We start from the raw sequence: 15,245 nt of genomic DNA, 5'->3' as shown, positions 1-15,245 counted from the left end.
GGAGGGCGAGGGAGGAATGAGAGTCTGCCTTCTCTCATTGTGTTGATTGCAACATCTTCCAGGACCCAGCAAAGGAGGCACGAAGTGAGCCTACCAGGTGGCCTCCCTGGTTGTGGGCAAAAGACACAGGACTGTAGACACAGGTTGGTATGTTTCCTGTTGTCAGTGATGGCAAGATTTCATAGGGGCCTTTTCCTGTCTTGACTCAAAACCAAGGGAAGTGGTGAAACCGTGGGCCAGTCTACATTTTGGAAATCTGGTATTTGGGAACCTGCAGACCTGAAGAGTCAGAGGCTTTTCGCGAATGTCTGATACACAAGTGCTATCCAGACAAGGAGCTGACTCATTAGGAAGTGTGGTGGACCCTGACGTAAAGCCTCAAACCACAAATGTTTCACCTCTAAAATTTGTAGATTTTTTTTAGATACACACTTTTGTTCAGCACTGTGTGGAACAATAGAATGACTGGTCTCTTTGCCCCCCCAACAGTGACTACACGCATCTTTTATAATAGGTCCATGCCACGTGGTCAGCTTACAAGGAAGAATTCATTATGAGCCTGTTTAAGGATTCTTAAAGGAAAGGCTTGATAGAAATGCAGAGTAGCTGTTCTTTTTTGTATATGGAAGTACGTATGTGAGCCCTAATCAGGCAACTGGGTGGGAGTTACTGATAAACAGAAGCTACTGATGGTGGAAGTTTCCTGTGGAGGGCCCAGCACTGAAGAAATCTCTCTACCTCCTGATCTTACCCAGGTCTTTCAGGGATAAAATAAGATTCAAAGTGTGATGGGGAAACAAAAGGTAACCATCCTCCAATTCTCAACCCCCCTGCATCATCTTTCCAAATTTTCAAGCAGACTCAGCTCCCAGCTGAGCATTAATGGGTCTGACCTGAGGAGATGGCAACAGAGCGGGTATCTTTCCTGTGCTCGTCTGTGCATCAGGCAGGGCTCACGATGGTCAGCAGCCCGGTCTCTGAAGCTGACTGATGGCTGGAATCCCAGCTCTGCTACTTATTAGCTGTGGAACTGGCGGCAAGTTACTTCACCCCTTGTGCCTCAGTTTTCGCTCCGTCAAAAAAGGAGTAATAGCAGCATTATTCACAACAGCCAAAAGGAGGAAGCAACCCAACTGTCCCTCAGCGGATGCATGGATGAACAGAATGGGGTCTCCACATACAGTGGAATGTTATCTACCCTAAAAGGGAATTCTGACACATGCTATCACATGGATGAATCTTGAAGACGTCATGCTAAGTGAAAGGACAAATAATGTATGATTCCACTTACGTAAGATACCTAGAATAATCAGATTCAGAGAGACAGAAAGTAGAATGGTGGTTGCCAGGGGCTGGGGAATTAGTGTTTAATGGGTACAGAATTTCAGTTTTGCAAGATGAAAAATGTTCTAGAGATGGATGGTGGTGATGGTTGCACAACAATGTGAATGTACTTAATGCCACTGAAAGACACTTAAAATGGTTAAGAAGCTAAATTTTACGTGTATTTCACCAGTTTTTTTTTTTTTAATAAAAGAAAAAATAAGGAGGGGTAATAATAGTACAGGGTTGTTGAGGATTGAGTTATGAGTGTAAATCAGTGCTTCTCTACCAGGGAGCTCCCTCCCCCATGACCAGACTTGTTGGGCCCAGAATGTCAAAGTGCTGAGGCTGGAAGCCCTGGTGGAAAGCACACGGCACAGAATAGCTCTCAATAAACAGCAGCTGTGAATTTTACTTCATTTACATGAAAGGAATTTATCATGGCCCAGAGTTCCCTCCTCCTCTGCAAAGTATCCAGAAACACCCATCGGGGCCACCCGTAACAACCAAGGGCTGCGGGTGAGGCCTGAGTGTCCCAGGCACGTGGTCATCAGTCACGCCCAAAGGACCTCCGGAAACTCAGATCTGTTAACACATTTATGTTATGTTACTTTCTTCACATCAAATTAATTGGGACCAGAAACCCTCAACCCTCTGGGCTGGTGGAAATACACCCTGTCATTATTGGTGCCTCCTCCTGCACACACCCCAAAGATGAGCAAAGAATCTGGGGTCTTACACAGGGCCAGGCATCCCAGGGGGCTCCTCTGGCCTGCAACCAGCCCAGGGTCATCCCTGGTGGCCCCTGTCCATGCCTGGGGGGGTCCCTAAGAGGCCGCGCAGCTGCCTGTGCCGGCAGTCCCAGGGTCAGGGTTCCAGCCTTCCAACACCTTCCATAGTCATTCTCCTTTCCTACACATCCCACCACTACTGTGAGGAACCTGTGACCTCTACCCCCTTCTCAGGTATGGAGGGCTCTCCCCTCTCTCCTGGCATAACTCTATCACGAGCTGGGAGGCATCTCTGCCCTTCAATACAGGCCTGCCTTGAGGCCACTCAGCGCAGACCTCCAGGCTGGTGGCTAGTCTGTCACCTCCCAGCTCCAAAACCTCCATCCACACGCTGCTCACCACCTTTCTCCTTTGTCAGTTGGCTCCTTCCTGGGGTCTGACAAGGGCTAGCGAGAGAGTAGAAGTTATGAGGGAGAAGGGACAGCTCCTTACCTTCAACATTACTTCACCAAAAGGCCCATTTCAGTCGTCAGCTGTTCCCCACCTGCCCCCCCAGGAGGAGCATGTCACCTCAGAAGTACCCGAGGCTCCAGGCAGAGCCACCTCCTTAGAAATTGAAGTTGCAGCTCAGAAGGGACCCTCCTCCAACCAACTGGGTTCTGAGAACCCCCATTTCTTGCTTTTGTGGGCCCCCCCCAACTCCTGCCAGGAGCTGTTTTCTGTAATGACCAGCTCTGTTCCTTCAGGGGTCCCTGTCCACCCTCTGTTCTCCCTCACCTGTTGAACCACTGCCTCACGTTAAATTCTCTTAAGCCACGCGGTGTGGTTTCTGTCTGTTGCCCTAAGACGGTGTGGCGGGGCGAGGCATGCCGGCACGCATCCATAGAGCAGATCTATGGCACCGAGGATCCTATAAAAAGACGCTGGCTGCTGTGGTGTCGTCAGAAAACTGCCCAGGACAACAAAAATCACTTTGAGTTAACTAGAAGAACAGAAGATGCTTGGCTTCCTTCACTGTAGCACATTCAACTTATCCCTGTCACCTGTCCCCATCTGTCAAAGGTGGAAGCAGAGCAGTTTGCTGTTTGAGCTCCATAGGCTGCCACTTGGTTCTCCTGAGGGGAAAGGCTGAATGGCCTGCAGACACACACAGAATGTTCCTCTCGGGTCTTGTGAGAAGCACCAGCTTTACAGCCCCAAGTGAAGTCTCTTGAGAGGTTCAGTGAAACAGCGGAAAGAAAGCACTTTGCACAACATGTTTCAGCAAGACCCGGCTGTTTTAAGGGGCAATCTTGATATTAAGGTTTATGACTGTTGGGCCCTTATTTAACTGGAGGAAAGAACTCAAATGGGGCAAATGTAAATAGGTACAGGAGTCAAGGTATAAATGTGTGCCCCTGGGAGGGTTTAAGATATGTTGTCTAGACACCCGATGTAAACAGGTTCCAGAGCCTGGCCATTCAGTAATTTTTTTTGTTCCTCACACCTCATCTGGAACGTGTGTGTCAGGGGTATCAACGCAACTTCTCCCGTGTGGGCTGAGCTCCTGCTGCCATCTTGTGGCATTTTATGTGAGAGACTCTTGAAAGACAGAGCCACTGTTCCCCACACCTGTACTTCCATTTGCAGAGATTTGGGAGCGTTCTTGACTTGGAGCTCTCATTTCCTTAATGAACAGAAGGAAAGGCCACTCCTCAACACACTACCGCCACGTGTGAGGGTCCCACAGGCCCTGCCATGGGAATCTCTAACAGTCCATAGTTGAGCTCTCCCATCCTCACGTGCCGTGCCATTCACACCGGGGATGCGGGGGTGTGTGTGTCACTGTGGATAGGGCAGGCACCAGCAGGGTGGGCGCTAACACTAGCTCTGTACTTTAGAGTCTGCCAGGAAGAAGTTGTCTCCTTTAGAGTCGGGGTATTTGGGTGTTTCTAGAGGGAGGAAAAATATGAGCACCAACACTAATTTAAAAGCTCCATTACATCACAGGTTTGTCTTGTCTCTTTAGCCACCACCCCCACCCCCCCATTGATGTCGTACACTGAAATCTTGGCACTGTCCTGACTCTTCTGTTGGTGTTTGGTTCCCAGTCGTGAGCTCCTAGAGGCCGGGACCATTCCTATCCATAACCTGTATCTAAACACAGCACCGAGCACAGAGAAGGAATTCAATGTTCTTGAGTGAAAGAACTCTATGCTATCTGGTCAACGTATCCTGTCAATTCTTCTTCCAGAAGTCATTCTCTTATCCGTAGACCTCTTCATTTTTTAAAAAAATATGGAATGCTTCATGAATTTGCGTGTCATCCTTGCGCAGGGGCCATGCTAATCTTCTCTGTATTGTTTCAATTTTAGTATATGTGCTGCCGAAGCGAGCACCGTAGACCTCTTCTTTATTCTCAGAGTCAATGTAATGGATGCTGTGTGCCACCCAGATTTCCCTTCATTCCCCTTAACCGCTCAAAGCTAAGTTCCTCCCCAGGAACTGCCCTCCTTCCAAAGGAAGCTACTTACCTAAGGTTAAGTCTCCTCCTGGGGGCAGCCCATATCTAATAACTGACCACTGCTGGCAGGGAGGCTCCAGCCTCTGCACCTCACATTGAGGTAACGCTACAGGATCACTGAAGCTGCAGAGCGGCCCACAGAATGGGCTGAGACCTTTGCTGTGACTGTCTCAGTTCACCTCTTCCTGCTGCTTCTTTCCGGGCAGGACATGGAGCCTAGGACAGTGACAATCCCCTCCAGAGGTGCTTCATGGGTTACACAAGTAACAAGTGACTGTATCCAGTAACTGCATCTGGAGAAAAACAACAAGAACGAGTTTCATCCAGCTAGGCTGATCCCTAAAGGTCATCTTGACCTGACCTTTAGCTAATTTTAATGCCATTATAATCTCATTTACATTGTGGTTACTACAACTTCCATCACGCATCTGACACCATGACAGTCCCAGAGAAACCAAACAAGGAAGAAAAAGTGGGAAACAGAGGGTCCTGCCAAGGGGGAGAAGATGAATGAACCATGTCAATGGGACGTCACCAATTCTCACCCTGAGAGAGATGAAAACCCCTGATCGTGATTTTATCAGAACAACTCATTCTATGAGTTCCCCTGCAGTTTTCTCCCAAGTGTGTACTTTCATTTTCAATACACCACTTTCTCTTCCTGCATCTGTCTTGCTCTTGAATTCCTTCTTGCACAGAGACAAGAACTCAGTCACCGCTGCTCCGGGTTGAGTCCGATCTTGGACATCCCATGAGCCTCTGCAACTCCGTCACCCCTGGCAGGTCGAGGCTCTCAATGCACTGGAGAAAGACCGCAAGAGGCTGAGGACAATTACCTATTCAAGGCAAAGTGTCAAAGTCAGAGGAGCCTCCCTGGTAGCATATAAAGGGATTCTCATCTTTAGCCTGAGAGCAGAAGCAGCTGAAGCTTGGACCAGGACATAATGGGAAGGGAACAAAACTCCAGAGAAGACTGAATTTTCAACTTAAGGGAACAGAGATCCAGAGACAATTGAATTCTCAACTTAGGCATGCCAAGGTGAGGGCTCCAGCTGGGAAGGAGTTGACTTGAGATGGGGATCATGGCAGTTCTAGAGTTCCCTGTGAGATTGACTGACACCTTTGTTTTAACTGCATTGCAGTTCAACTTGATACTCTTGAGAACTTTGAGGCCCAAGAGTCCCTGAACACGAACCTGCAGATGTGCCCCACTCCCCACTGCCTGAGAATGACTCAAAGGCTGCTTATCCCGTTCATAATCTGTTCCCACCTCCCTCCTGGCTGCTTGGCCAGTAACTGGTCAAGTCACACCACCACCTGGCCAGGGGAGTGCTGAGTCTGCCTAGGGAGAAAGGCAACTGACTACATCTTGAAGATGCTGGAAGACCCTGCCAATGTGTACTAGCGGAAGCAAGGGGAATACATATGAAACTGGATCTGAGGGTGCTGATTCGAGAGAAACACTATAAAGTTGGGTAAGAGAGTTTATCTCTGCAGCCAGCTTGGGATGTGGTGTAAGCAGCCTTGTGACATGGTCCATATAACCTGCTGGATCTTATGGTATCAAAGCATCTATGATGGGAAAAGCATCAGTAGCGAATTTATATAAACCTATCTGGAGAATCACAATGTAGATCCACAGGGTTCTGGAGTAAGGCCATGGCATTTGCAACACAGAACTGCCTTTCGAAAACAGCTCCTGGTTTGCTGCTGGGCCTTGGTAAAGAGTATTTGACCACATGACTTGTCAGACATTAAGCCGTAAGTCTGAGTAGGCCCAGCAGCAATCCATCCTAAGATGGAAGTGGTGCATGGAGCACAGGACGGAGCAGGGACAGAGGGCATAAGTAGGCTACATGAGCAGATGGCCCAGACACCTGCCCATGTCATTCACTACTGTCCCACAGGTGCCTTTCCCTCAGCTCACACCTACGGCCAAGGGAGTGGGGATGTGTCCTTTATAATCAAGTTACAGAAGAGGAAAAAAGCCAAGTTTGTTTCACAGATGGGTAGATGCAATCCAGAAATGGACTGCTGCTGCAATACAGCCCTCCCCCACCCCCGGGTGGACCTGTAAGACCGTGGTGAAGGGTAGTCACACAGCAGCCTAGCCGACTCTCTCCCTGTGTCTTTCCTTGAGGAAAGAAAAGTCTGTGAGACTGTGCCTTTTTAGGACTCTGCTTATCTCTATGTTTCACACCTTATGCCCCTCTGTCTGGTCCCCAAAAGGTGGTTTGCAGCCAATGACAAGTAAGATTCCCCACGGCGGGAACAACTCAAGCCAGGCGGAACCGAGTGGGGACCCCCGACGAGCTGCCTTGGAAGATCTGGGAAGGGGCCTTGCCTCCCTTTCCCCCTGCCTGGGAAAAGCCACTGCTGACTCTGGCTTTCCTCTCTCACCTGATTGTGAGAGAAGTCATGAGAGTGATAAAGATCAGTTCTCTCCGCTTAGCTCAATGGAACTGTTACAATATGAGAGGCTTGTCCCTGAGAGGGTACATACCTTAAATAAGACATCATGGGATTTTATGCTTCGGCTGTTAACAGACTAAGGGTGATTGGAATAAGCATTTTTCTGCTATGATGTATGAGTCTCACAGACCATGTAAGAAACAATGTTACTTTCTTATATTTGTATACTTGTCAATAAAACCTCCAGTCAGCTTTATTCTGGGCTTGTCTTTCAGAACTGTGAGACCCCTGGCCTTCAGAGATTTAACTGCATAAAGTCTGTTTCTTTCTTTCTTAAAAACTTAACCCAAAGCCGCCCCTTCTCGTACCCGCACTGCCCGTGTTGCGCTGGACGCGACAGTGAAGAGAGATCATTACAAGGCAATAACTAGGCTATCAGTCATCCACTTTGTGTGGAAATAGAATAGGCCCGAGGTCAGAAAAAACATGAACTTATGAGAGTAGCAAATGGCTGGCTGATTGGTCAGGCTCCTAGAAGGAGAAAAAGAAGAAAGTCAGGGAAAGGGTAAAGACACATGGAGAGATACATGGACGTGGAGTATGAAGATGTCTGAATGTGTGTTATTGGTCACCAGAGAGTATCCACTATGGAAGAGGCACTCAACAATCAAGTAGTCCAAATGATTTGGCCAGTTTATGTCAGCCATCTTCTCACTCCTGTGCTGGCAAAATGGGTGCATGAAAGGCACAGCCATGGTGACAGCAATGGAAGGTATACGGTGGGGTTCCATTCACCAAGGTCAGTCTACCTACTGATGCTGCCAAATGTTTAACCTGAGTGCTAGAGACCACTGCTGAGCCCTCAGTACGATATGCATCTCAAGAACAACCATGCACATGATGGCAAGCTGTCTACATTGGACCCCTCCCACTCTAGATAGGGAAGTTATTTATCTTCACCCAAATTGAGCCATGTTCTAGGTATGGGTCTTGCCTTTCCTGCTTGCAGTGCTTCAGGGCTATGATCATACGAGGGCTTATGACTCAGGATCCTATGGGCACCGAATCAGACCAAGGGACTTTACAGCAAAGTGGATGGAATAGTGGGCACATGACCATGGGCCCACTGGTCCTATCATGTACTGTAGAAGCTGCTGGCCCGACAGAACAATTGAGTGGCCTTTTAAAGGTGTAGCTGAGGTACCAGCTTGGAAATGATATCCTGTGAGGATGAGGCACCATCCTTCAGGATGCAGGATACATCTTAAATCAACGATCATTCTAATGGTTCTCTGGCCCCAACAGGTGAAATACATGAGACTGGGAATCAACGGGTAGAAATGGGAATGGCTCCGCTTAACACCTTTACCAATGACCCACTTGGGGATTTGTGCTTCCTACACCTACAACTTTAGGCTCTGTAGGTCTAAAGAATCTCTTTTCAAAGGGTGAAAACTTCCACCAGGGGATATAGTTAAAAGAGTCTCATTCAACTTTAAGCTATACTGTTAAAAGACTCAGGCCAAGACATGTCTGTACTTCCCCATTTTCTAAACCCAATCCAAATGGTGTGGAGACATCCAGCGACAAGGAAAAAACAGGTCTTCGTTGAATCTTCTAATTCCACACCTTATTTTACTGACACAGAAAATGTTGAGGATCTCAAATTCGGTTGGTTTGAAGAGCATGGGCAGGGCTTGACTAGATGATGAATGACAAATATTAAATCTGCTGGAGTTCCATGTGCAAGACGAAGAGAGACACATTCAAAATTAGTTAAGAGATGATTTCCTTAAATGTGCCTTAAGTATGGACACATAACATTCTACCTTGAGAATGAATAGATTTTATCTTATCTAGAGATCAAGGATGGATTTGGAACAGATTCAGTTTCCATTTGGTTCATTCAAGTTATAAGGCTATACAACAGGCAACACAAAAAGCTTCCGTGATTCTGTTCAAATGTACACTAGCAGGAACTTCCAGGTGTTCCTGTAAATCCTCAATGTATAGTTTCACAGCACTAATTTAATGTCGATGTAACTCTTAGATTAGGATATATATATATATATATATATATATATATATATATATATATATTATTTTTTTTTTTAATTTATTATTATTTTTTTATTATTATTTTTTTTAAAGATTTCATTGGGGAAGGGGAACGGGAATTTATTGGGGAACAGTGTGTACTTACAGGACTTTTCTTCCAAGTCAAGTTGTTGTCCTTTCAATCTTAGTTGTGGAGGGTGCTGTTCAGCTTCAAGTTGCTGTCCTTTCCGTCTTAGTTGTGGAGGGCACAGCTCAGCTCCAGGTCCAGTTGCTGTTGCTAGTTGCAGGGGGTGCAGCCCACCATCCCTTGCCGGAGTCAAACCAGCAACCTTGTGGTTGAGAGGATGCGCTCCAACCAACTGAGCCATCTGGGAGCTCAGCGGCAGCTCAGGTCAAGGTGCCATGTTCAATCTTAGTTGCAGGGGGCAGAGCCCACCATGCCTTGCAGGACTCGAGGAATTGAACTGGCAGCCTTGTGGTTGAGAGCCCACTGGCCCATGTGGGAATTGAACCGGCAGCCTTCGGAGTTAGAAGCATGGAGCGCTAACCGCCTGAGCCACTGGGGCCCCAGGATTTACATTGTTAAGCTCTCACTGTTCTCTTGGGACCTGAACACTTTCCTTTGAGGCTTTGGAGTTGACATTATATTTGACTTTTTATATAGTAATTGACATGTGCCAGGGCCAGGATGGCTTGGAATCTACCCCAAATCCAAGTATAATGAGTACATTTTGCATATATACTTATCATTTATTCCTCTTCAAGAATGGCAGATTCTTTTAGCTAAACAAAGAGTACAAGTATACTGACCTCAGCTAATTTCAAATGCTTTTTATATATTTCTGCATTATACTGAATACGTTTTACAATTTAAAAAATGTTTTGAAGGTAAAATTGACAAATCTTAAAATTGAAAAGCCAAATATGTAAAGGAGCCAAAACTGCAAATCAGGTATTTAGGAAGTGAAAACTGAAAACTTACTTACATTACATTCAGAAAAACTTTTATACTTTCTGTACATATTTTCTGAAAAAACTATGAATCAGAATAGCCACAGTTAGAACACTTTATCGGTCAGTATTTCCAGATAGAACCTGATCCTAAGCCTAATGTGGACTTGATTCTGGAAAGTAAATCTTCTCATAACTGCCTCGATGCACAGAAACCTCATTTAGAAGACACTTCTTAAAGTCTTTGATTTGCACAGTCACATACTGATGCTTAGATGTTCCAATATTTAGTATGGCCAGCGTCATCTTGATAACCAGTCATTTTTTCCCATCTTTAGAAACCTACACGGGAACACCATATCCAACAGATCTCAGGCTATTGTGTGTGTGAACATTCCCTCTGTTACATACCTGAGTCTGTACAACTATTTTGGATTATATACTGTGTATATCTATGCTTGGATTCACAGTAACTTCTCATGTTATAGAATTGATTTGCATTGAACACAAACTGTAAATAAAAAGAAATGGCTGAGAGAGAAAAAAAAAAGAACTGGGAATCCTGGAACTGAAAAATACAACTAAGAACTCAACAGAACAGTTTAACAGAAGATTAGATACAGTTAAAGGAAGAAATAAACTGAAAGATACATAGAGTATGCAGATTGAAACATGGAGGGGCTAAAGACAGAAAATTCAGAAAAAAATATAAGAGATAAGGGATGTGGTAAAAAGGTTTAACATATTTGTAATTGCAGTATGAGTAAAGACAGACAATATGGCAGAAGGAATATTTGAGGAGACAATAATGACCGAGATTTGAGAGATAATAAAAATTTTGGCATAATACAAATAAATACAGAAAACTACTAAAAGTCAAAGACAAAAATGAAATGTTAAAAATAACCAGAATAAAAGGGCATTGCCATTCTTTATATATTTATATAGCTATATATCATCTATCTGTCTATATAGTATATTTAAAGCATTGCCTTTTAAAAATAAAAGAAACCATGGAAGCCAGAAAACAATGAAATTATACTTTTTTTTTTTTTCAACACACTGTATCTTTTATTGAAGCATAACGTACCTAAACAATAAGTACTTGGTAAATGTCTGCTGAATGACCGAATGATTCCCAGGATGAATTAGTCAGCTTAAAGTCCAAATATGGGGGCTCCAGCTGGTAAGCCACCTAGGCTTTGATCAAACAGCTACCCCTGAAAGTTTTATGTTAGAACAATCCCACACATCAGATTTCTGTAGAATAGGTGAACCCCATCTCTAGCTCCTCTCCCCACCACAATCACAGCAGTCAGATAAAGTTGGAGTTTATTAGGGAAATGTGAGAGGCACAGACACCCCAAGTGACAGAAAGAAAATTCTGAGAATGTCCCTTCACGCCAAGTGGGGGCCTGGCCTTGACCTCCCCAAAAGGATGAAAAACTGGTGGGTTAGCAACCACATGCTCTGGCAACCAAGGTGTTGAGGAGACAGAGACTGTAGATTCAATGCAGAGGCCATGAGAGCTATGAGGAAAGTCTGAGAGAGAAAGAGAGGGGTGGGGAGGACCTTCACGAAGAGTCCCAGGCTTTTGGCTCTGAGTGCCTCAAATACATTGACAAGTAGTTCTACAAAATGTTACTGAAAAGGTAAAATGCCTAATGTTTTCAAGAGTTCCCCTGGAACTTCTCCCCACATGCCACATCACACGGCCAGATGTACATGGCAGAGCCCAAAGGCCACATTGTTGAAGAAAGAAAAACAAGAATAAGCCCCGTTGCTCTTTAAGAGAGGAAGGGGCTGAAGGCTGCCGGGCCTTTCCCACGGAGGCCTGGGTTCTGTAACACAACTTCCCAGCAGCAGCCTGGCACAGTTCTACGTGAGGGTCTCACCTTTTGTCACCCATGCTTCAATGTACTCTATTCTCTGTTCAAGAGCTGTCAATTTCTCATTTTATGTTGCGAGTCTTGAGCTGTTAACAAGACATATCGAAGGAGTTGAGAAAGTCCGCGATTTTCTTGCTGCTGCTGGTGATGACCTCAATGTACTCCCGGTTCGCCCAGTCCTGGTGAATCTCCCGCTGCACTGGAGCCTCTTGTCCCGCCATGGCTGCCGCTTAATCGAAATTATACTTTTGAAGTGCAAAAAAAAAAAAAAAAAGAACTGCCAACTCAGTACTCTATCTCACCCAAAAAAGCTTCAAGAAAAAAAGACTTTTTCATACCAACAAAAATAAAAACTCAGGGAATTTGTTACTAGCAGACCAACAAACACTGAATGGTGTTTTTTGGGCAGAAGTAGTATTATCCCAAATGAAACCATAAAATCATAAAAGATATAGAAAATAAAGAAAAGTGAAAGTGTAAATATATGGCTAAGTCTAAATAAATATATACTATACTAAATTGTAATGTCTAAAGTTTAAATACACACACACACACAGACACAGAGTTAAAAATGCATGACAAAATGGTACAAAAGATGGGAAGGTAGTAATGTAGTCCAGGAAGTAGTAAGGTAGTAAGCGGACAAGTTGTAATTTCAATAACCACTAAAAGAATAAAAAGATGTATAGATAGCCATTTGTGACAACATGGATGGATCTTGAGAGTATCGTGCTAAGTGAAATAAGTCAGACAGAAAAGGACAAGAACCATATGATTTCATTCATATGTGGGATATAAAACAAAAAGCAACAAACAAACGCATAGATACAGATAACAGTATGGTGATTACCAAAGGGGAAGGAAATGGCGGGGGGGGGGGGGAGGATGAAGAGCGTAAAGATGGGTAAATATATATGGAAAGAGACTAGACTTTGGGTAGTGAGCATATAACGCAATATATGCAACCATCCAGATTGGGGAATGGACTCCAGGCTCAGGGCTAGGCTCTGATTTGTCTAAGCCAACCATGGTTATAGTATTTCTCTTGTCAGTGACTAGTTTAGGAAACTAGGACATGGGGACAAATTAAGGATACAGCACATGTCAAATCTTTTATAATGAGATGCAAGGAGAAATATGCTGAGGCTTCTGGGAAATTTTCCCACTCGAGAGAGGTAATAGGGTGGGTTTTTTTTCCTGGATGGTGATACGTATATAATGAGGTCCAGAAATACAGGTACCTGGCTCCAGCCTGAAAAGAAAGGCAGTATACATAGGAGGGTAGAGTTGAGAAAATTACATACAGACTTGGAATAACATGAATAAACCTGTCCTAAAAGCCCAGCCTATCTTTGATTTTGTAGTGAGCCAATTTCCTATTTCACTAACTTTGAATTGTTTTCTCTTTCTTATAACTGCAAGGATCCTAAGTAAATCAGTATTTTAGAACTATTTACAAAATTGGGATCATCTAAACTGAGCCCAGCTGGCTAACTCTAATTTTGTTCACTATAAAAAAATAGTTTCATACTGCAGTTGTACAAATGGATTTACTCCCAAATTTATAAGCGAGACAAATCTGCATTTTGTCTATAAGAAAAGTACACTTTACTTTGGACATTTGTGCTACACTGCGGATTCCCATTGGGACATCTGTGGCATACTTAATTGGTATAGAACCGAGAAGTGCTGCGTGGTGTGTGAGAGCAAACCCATTAACAGTACTGTTGACCCTTGAACGTGGTGGTTAGGGGCACCAATCCCCCACATGCAGTCGAAAATCAACATGAACTTTTGGCTCCCCCAAAACTGCAGTTGTCCCTTGGTGATCCCTGAGGATACCAAAATCTGTGGATTCTCATGTCCACTATATAAAATGGTGTAGAACAATCTGCATCTGTGGATTCCCAACTGGGGATCGAAAATACTATTTTTGATCCACAGTTGGTTGAATCCGTGGATGAGAAACCCAGGGCTACAAAGGGCTGATTCTACTTTTTAAAAATCCACATGTAAGTGGACCTGTGCAGTTCAAACCTTTGTTGCTCAAGGGCAAACTGTATTATGAACACAGAGGCACAACTTGGTATCTGTTTAAATTCAGTGGTGTCCAGGGATACTGACTGTACCTGACAAAGACAGGTCAAGAGCATGTGCTTCAGGATGGGACTGGAGACCTGGAGTAGTCTCACATGGGCCCATTCTTATGTATTCATACAACATTCTTGGGAGCAAAATGGAACCCTGGACTAAAGAATGACTTTTCCCTTGTGGCACAATTTACTGGGCACTGAAACTGAACGGTTTCTTGTAAGGCTTCCAGACGAGATGGATTCATCTCTAGCCATTTACTGTGAATGTATATCCTGTACACGGCAATCTAAGGATCTTCTTGTAACAATTTTTATTTCCCCAAGTATAAGGTTTAATTATATTTAGTTTCTTTAATAAATACATATGGGAGAGAATAAAACAAATATTTTGTATAGTAAGTGCTGAATGAACACTCAAAGAAGCCATCATTTGGTCATGCCCTTACTTCACAAAGGTGCTTTTTACCTTCCCCAGAAGAAAATGCACCTACATGGTGAGATTCATTGGCTACAGCTCAGCAAAACGTTTTGGATCCTTTAGGAGGAAAAATCCTAAGTAAACTGCACTTTAAAAATAATGAAGAGGGACCCAAATTTCATGTCCACTTCCCTTTGAATCTCTGGCTCTAAGATTAACGTGGTTCACATACGTGAAGAGTTCCTTCCTTTGAAGATGTGTTTCATTTAACCAGCCTGTTTCCTGTCACCAGAAAAAATACTGTCCTTTAATACTAAATACCACTCCATTTACAGTGGTGCCACTGTGATCCCCGGGCAGGAAGAGAGCAAATTGTTTGGGATTCTGATGCAGATAGCACATACCCTACATCCTGCTGGTTTGGGTTGTAACTATTAGTTCAAATGACTCCCTGAAGGCTTAATAAGTAACTTCATCAAGAGTATATCTATTTTCATTGAAAGTCAGCTTGTATTTTCTCTAAGTATTACACATGAAACCAGTGGGTTAATTACACACCCGAAGTTAGCATTTCCTTGATTTGGATGACCATAAACTTTCCTTTTTCTGTACTGTAATTTGGTGTAACATAGTGAACATATATACATTTTTTTATCCTACACATTTCAACTAATATTTTATCATTAGTATGACACATTCAGATAAATTCAGAAGATTTAAACAACCTTTCTGCCAAGTGTGAAAAGATATCTTTTTAATATGAAATATGTACATTTCTATTATTCTATTATAAGATAAATCATGTGGCCAAAGCTTGTTTCAAATGATTATTTCAGAACCAAGCACATGCTTTAAAAATATGCTATG

General features: G+C 43.9%; 1 non-coding gene and 1 pseudogene across 1 annotated transcript; both read right to left on the bottom strand.

Moving 5' to 3' along the window:
- Positions 1-4,325: 4,325 nt before the first annotated feature.
- LOC141570971 (U6 spliceosomal RNA) lies at positions 4,326-4,432 on the bottom strand. The gene has a single exon (XR_012495396.1). It is a non-coding gene; the product is annotated as a U6 spliceosomal RNA (small nuclear RNA).
- Positions 4,433-11,008: 6,576 nt separating this feature from the next.
- On the bottom strand, positions 11,009-15,162 carry LOC141570534 (putative protein BRICK1 pseudogene; annotated as a pseudogene).
- Between the last annotated feature and the right edge of the window lie 83 nt (positions 15,163-15,245).

The sequence above is a fragment of the Rhinolophus sinicus genome, chromosome 3 (assembly GCF_057876585.1).
Source record: "Rhinolophus sinicus isolate RSI-liver-muscle chromosome 3, RSI-T2T, whole genome shotgun sequence".
Taxonomy (NCBI): domain Eukaryota; kingdom Metazoa; phylum Chordata; class Mammalia; order Chiroptera; family Rhinolophidae; genus Rhinolophus; species Rhinolophus sinicus.
The sequence above is the reverse complement of the archived record's forward strand: the minus strand, read 5'-3'. Positions and strand labels throughout refer to the sequence as shown.